The 5705-nt window shown below is 47.3% G+C and overlaps 1 non-coding gene across 1 annotated transcript; it reads right to left on the bottom strand.

Moving 5' to 3' along the window:
• Positions 1-5270: 5270 nt before the first annotated feature.
• On the bottom strand, positions 5271-5343 carry TRNAA-CGC. The gene has a single exon. It is a non-coding gene; the product is annotated as a tRNA-Ala (tRNA).
• Between the last annotated feature and the right edge of the window lie 362 nt (positions 5344-5705).

The following is a 5705-nucleotide window of genomic DNA, read 5'->3' as shown; positions in this document are numbered from 1 at the left end:
GAATAGAAGTTTCAAGTTTTAATTTCTCTTCTCTAGCTTTTATGAGAGCATTTGTAATATGTTTTGTGAAAGCCAAGTTTACAGCGCTACCATTGGGACTCTTAGCAAGTTTTTGCAATAACTTTATGACTTCAGAGATGTGGCAATCATCAAAATCTAAATCATTACAATCTAAAGCAATGGGATTATCATCCCCAAGGTTGGAAAAAATTTCAGCAGTTTTATCAGAGGCAGTTTCAGCAGTTTTAGCAGTTTCAGGTAATTTTGCGCGCTTTGCACTACGAGTAGAAGCATTGCTAAAACCAATTATTGTATTATTGATAGTAGGAGGTGCAGCAACATGTGAATCATTAGCATTGCTAGTGGTGGTAATAGTCCAAACTTTAGCTACATTTTTCTCTTTAGCTAGCTTTTCATTTTCTTCTCTATCCCACCTAGCACGCAGTTCAGCCATTAATCTTATATTCTCATTAATTCTAACTTGGATGGCATTTGCTGTAGTAACAATTTTATTTTCAATATCCCTATTAGGCATAACTTTCGATTTCAAAAGATCAACATCAGAGGCAAGTTTATCAACTCTAGAAGCGAGAATATCAATTTTATTGAGCTTTTCCTCAACAGATTTGTTAAAGGCAGTTTGTGTACTAATAAATTCTTTAAGCATAGCTTCAACTCCAGGGGGTGTATTCCTATTATTGTTGTAAGAATTCCCATAAGAATTAGCATAACCGTTACCATTATTATAAGGATATGGCCTATAGTTATTACTAGAATTGTTCCGATAAGCATTGTTGTTGAAATTATTATTTTTAATGAAGTTTACATCAACTTGTTCTTCTTGGGCAACTAATGAAGCTAACGGAACATTATTAGGATCAACATTAGTCCTATCATTCACAAGCATAGACATAATAGCATCAACCTTATCATTCAAGGAGGAGGATTCTTCAACAGAATTTACCTTCTTACCTTGTGGAGCTCTTTCCGTGTGCCATTCAGTAGTAATTAACCATCATATTATCAAGAAGCTTTGTTGCTTCACCAAGAGTGATGGACATAAAGGTACCTCCAGCAGCTGAATCCAATAAATTCCGTGAAGAAAAATTTAGTCCTGCATAGAAGGTTTGGATGATCATCCAAGTAGTCAGTCCATGGGTTGGGCAATTTTTAACCAAAGATTTCATTCTTTCCCAAGCTTGAGCAACATGTTCATTATCCAATTGTTTAAAATTCATTATGCTACTCCTCAAAGATATAATTTTAGCAGGGGGATAATATCTACCAATAAAAGCATCCTTGCATTTAGTCCATGAATCAATACTATTCTTAGGCAGAGATATCAACCAATCTTTAGCTCTTCCTCTTAATGAGAAAGGAAACAATTTTAATTTTATAATGTCACCATCTACATCTTTATATTTTTGCATTTCACACAATTCAACAAAATTATTGAGATGGGCAGCAGCATCATCAGAACTAACTCCAGAAAATTGCTCTCGCATAGCAAGATTCAGTAAAGCAGGTTTAATTTCAAAAAATTCTGCTGTAGTAGCAGGTGGAGCAATAGGTGTGCATAAGAAATCATTATTATTTGTGCTAGTGAAGTCACACAACTTAGTATTTTCAGGGGTGGCCATTTTAGCAGTAGTAAATAAAACAAACTAGATAAAGTAAATGCAAGTAACTAATTTTTTTGTGTTTTTGATATAGCAAACAAGACAAGAAATAAGGTAAAACTAGCAACTAATTTTTTTGTGTTTTGATATAATGCAGCAAACAAAGTAGTAAATAAAATAAAGCAAGACAAAAACAAAGTAAAGAGATTGAGAAGTGGAGACTCCCCTTGCAGCGTGTCTTGATCTCCCCGGCAACGGCGCCAGAAAATATGCTTGATGGCGTGTATTTCACACGTTCGTTGGGAACCCCAAGAGGAAGGTATGATGCGCACAGCAGCAAGTTTTCCTCAGAAAGAAACCAAGGTTTATCGAACCAGGAGGAGCCAAGAAGCACGTTGAAGGTTGATAGCGGCGGGATGTAGTGCGGCGCAACACCAGGGATTCCGGCGCCAACGTGGAACCTGCACAACACAACCAAAGTACTTTGCCCCAACGAAACAGTGAGGTTGTCAATCTCACCGGCTTGCTGTAACAAAGGATTAACCGAATGGTGTGGAAGATGATTGTTTGCAGAGAAAACAGTAAAAACAAGTATTGCAGCCAGATTTGTATTTCAGTATTAAAAGAATGGACCGGGGTCCACAGTTCACTAGAGGTGTCTCTCCCATAAGATAAAAGCATGTTGGGTGAACAAATTACAGTCGGGCAATTGACAAATAGAGAGGGCATAACAATGCACATACATGGCATGATAAGTATAGTGAGATTTAATTGGGCATTACGACAAAGTACATAGACCGCCATCCAACCGCATCTATGCCTAAAAAGTCCACCTTCAGAGTTATCGTCCGAACTCCTTCCAATGATAAGTTGCAAAGCAACATGACAATTGCATTAAGTATGGTGCGTAATGTAATCAATAACTACATCCTCGGACATAGCATCAATGTTTTATCCCTAGTGGCAACAGCACAACACAACCTTAGAACTTTCTGTCACTGTCCCTGGTGTCAATGCAGGCATGAACCCACTATCGAGCATAAATACTCCCTCTTGGAGTTACTAGCATCAACTTGGCCAGAGCCTCTACTAATAACGGAGAGCATGCAAGATCATAAACAACACATATGCAATAACTTGATAATTAACATAACATGGTATTCTCTATCCATCGGATCCCGATAAACACAACATAGAGTATTACAGATAGATGATCTTGATCATGTTAGGCAGCTCACAAGATCCAACAATGAAGCACAATGAGGAGAAGACAACCATCTAGCTACCGCTATGGACCCATAGTCCAGGGGTGAACTACTCACTCATCACTCCGGAGGCGACCATGGCGGTGTAGAGTCCACCGGGAGATGAACCCCTCTCCGGCAGGGTGCCGGAGGAGATCTCCGTAATCCCCCGAGATGGGATCGGCGGCGGCGTCTCCGGAAGGTTTTCCGTATCGTGGTTTTTCGCCTCGGGGGTTTCGCGACGGAGGCTTTAAGTAGGCGGAAGGGAAGAGTCGGAGGGCTGACGAGGGGCCCACACCATAGGGCGGCGCGGGCCCCCCTTGGCCGCGCCGCCTTGTGGTGTCGCCACCTCGTGGCCCCACTTCGTATGCTCTTCGGTCTTCTGGAAGGTTCGTGGCAAAATAGGCCCCTGGGACTTGATTTCGTCCAATTCCGAGAATATTTCATTACTAGGATTTATGAAACCAAAAACAGCAGAAAAACAAGAATCGACTCTTCGGCATCTTGTTAATAGGTTAGTTCCAGAAAATGCACGAATATGACATAAAGTGTGCATAAAACATGTAGGTATCATCAATAATATGGCATGGAACATAAGAAATTATCGATACGTCGGAGACGTATCAACCGCCCGGCGCGAACTCGCGGAGCGACACCGGCATGTGCAGGGAGCTGCCATAGCTGCACGCTGCGCGCCGACTCCCGGCGGCGGATAGCTTGCACTGCCGCCGCCACGCGTCCTCGAGGTTGTCCGTCGAGCGGGGTCGCTTCGATCCGCTCGCGGGCGACGCGGAACTGGAGCGGCGAGAAGACATGGCCTGCGGCGAGGGAAATGCAGAGGCGCGCACGGCGGAATTGGTCGCCGGAGCTAGGCGGGGAGGCGGCGGCGCACGGCGGAACTAGGGTTGCTCGCCGGAGCTAAGCAGAGCTAACCCCTCACTCACACCTTCGCCCGGTATAAGTAGGGGGCGGCGGTGCGGATTTTCTGGGCCGCGTATTCCACCGAAACGGGCCGGCCCGAATACGGGGCCTACTAGACGGCCCAAACCGCGCCTACCCCGTATCCCGCCGGAATTTTACGGAGTGGACGGGTTTTAAGGGGTTTGTTAGACATGATCTAGTTTGGATGACCAACCGTTTAATCAGATCTTTAAGTCGAGCATTGATGGAGCATCATGACGAATGGATCTACGCTAAACCGTAAGGCAGTTGCCTCTCTCACTCTACTCATTACTTAGCAGATTTGAAACGAACGCAATGCGCAGGTCTTCCGCCACAAGCATATCCCATCATTAGTCTTGATAGATAAAATTAAGAAAGATGCCCGCTTATGGATGTACACGGGGAGATTAACCACTTGTAACGTTTTGCTTGTAAGAACTATCTTATCCAAACACTTTATCTTAATCAATAGATTGAGGCACAGATATTGCCTCTGTTTCGAAAAAAAAAACCTTGATCATGGGTTAAAAACACCTGTCCAAAGTAGATGGTTTGAATTTTGCACCAGTTCAGACTTCAGAGTTAGATCATCTCTAACAGAGTCCGTAAATTCCATCGAAACTGAATTTTTTCGGCGGATTTACGGGTTCGGGCCGAACGTGGCGTAGAACGAGCCCAAATCGGTGGACCGGCCCGTAAAAGAAGTTCGGGGGCCCGAGAAACTCCCCGCACGCCCCGTATTAAAAGGAGCCGCGGAGGGGAGTTCGGTTCGCAAACCCTACTCCCCTCCACCGCTGCCGCCGCCTCACTCCGCCAACTCCGACGAGAAATTCTCGCGTCGGCAGCGCTGCATCGCCCGTTGAGCTCCGGATGGCTAGCCGCGGAAGCTCCGCTAGGGTAGGAGGAAGTTTGGGCGGCGGGGACTCGCCGTCGCGCCCACCCGTATTCCGCACGGAGGAGAAGCGGCGCAAATGGGTCCGCTCGGAGGGCGCGCGCAAGCGCAGCATCCGCCGGTGGACCAACTGGGGGCTCACACCCCCGGGGAAGCTTGCAAGGTACGCGAACGGAGGCGAGGGGTCGTCCTCCGGCGGTTCCGTCGCCCCCCTCGCCCTCCGGTGTACGACACTTCGTCCGAGGCGGTCGTCGTGCAGCCGGCGAGGACGCTCCTGTCCGCCGGTGACTACGTCCACGACGACGACGAGGAGGAGGCGGTGGCCATGTCCGACGCGGAGGCCAGAGCATGTTGGCGCCGCGAGGAGGCCGACGCCGTCCGGAAGGGCCACGAATACGAGGCGGCGCGCCGAAAAGAACGCGTCCGCCGCATGAAGCTGGAGATCGTCGAGCTCGACGCGGAGTAGGAGCTCGAACCCAAAAATAGAAAAAAAAATCGGCGCGCCGCCGCATGAAGCTGGAGATCGTCGAGCTCGACGCGGAGCAGGAGCTCGAACCAAAAAATAGAAAAAAATGGAGGTGCGGGGAATCGAACCCCGTGCCTCTCGCATGCGAAGCGAGCGCTCTACCATATGAGCTACACCCCCAATGGATGTGCACCTAGGGAGGCGAGCCAACATATAACAAAAATAGGTGGAGTCGCCGGAGAGACCCTTGCCACCGGCCGGACGGGAGGCAGAAGAAAGAATTCCGTCCATTTCGTAGCTAGACGGCGACGTGCAGACCCGAGCCCATTCTGCAGTTCGGTCGCGAAAGCCCTCAATCGACGTCCGTTGAACCGTGGGAAAGGATCTCTCTCTCCCTCCCTCGCTATTGATTCGGACACACACGGAAGCAATGAAGCACCCAGCCACCCACCCAGGCAACGAATATGCATGCAGTACGCAGTTAGATCATCTGACTCATCCGTCGAACTGTGAAGACCGCTTGAGATTTCACCTCTTATTTT

Source organism: Lolium rigidum, chromosome 5, assembly GCF_022539505.1.
Source record: "Lolium rigidum isolate FL_2022 chromosome 5, APGP_CSIRO_Lrig_0.1, whole genome shotgun sequence".
NCBI lineage: Eukaryota > Viridiplantae > Streptophyta > Magnoliopsida > Poales > Poaceae > Lolium > Lolium rigidum.
The sequence above is the reverse complement of the archived record's forward strand: the minus strand, read 5'-3'. Positions and strand labels throughout refer to the sequence as shown.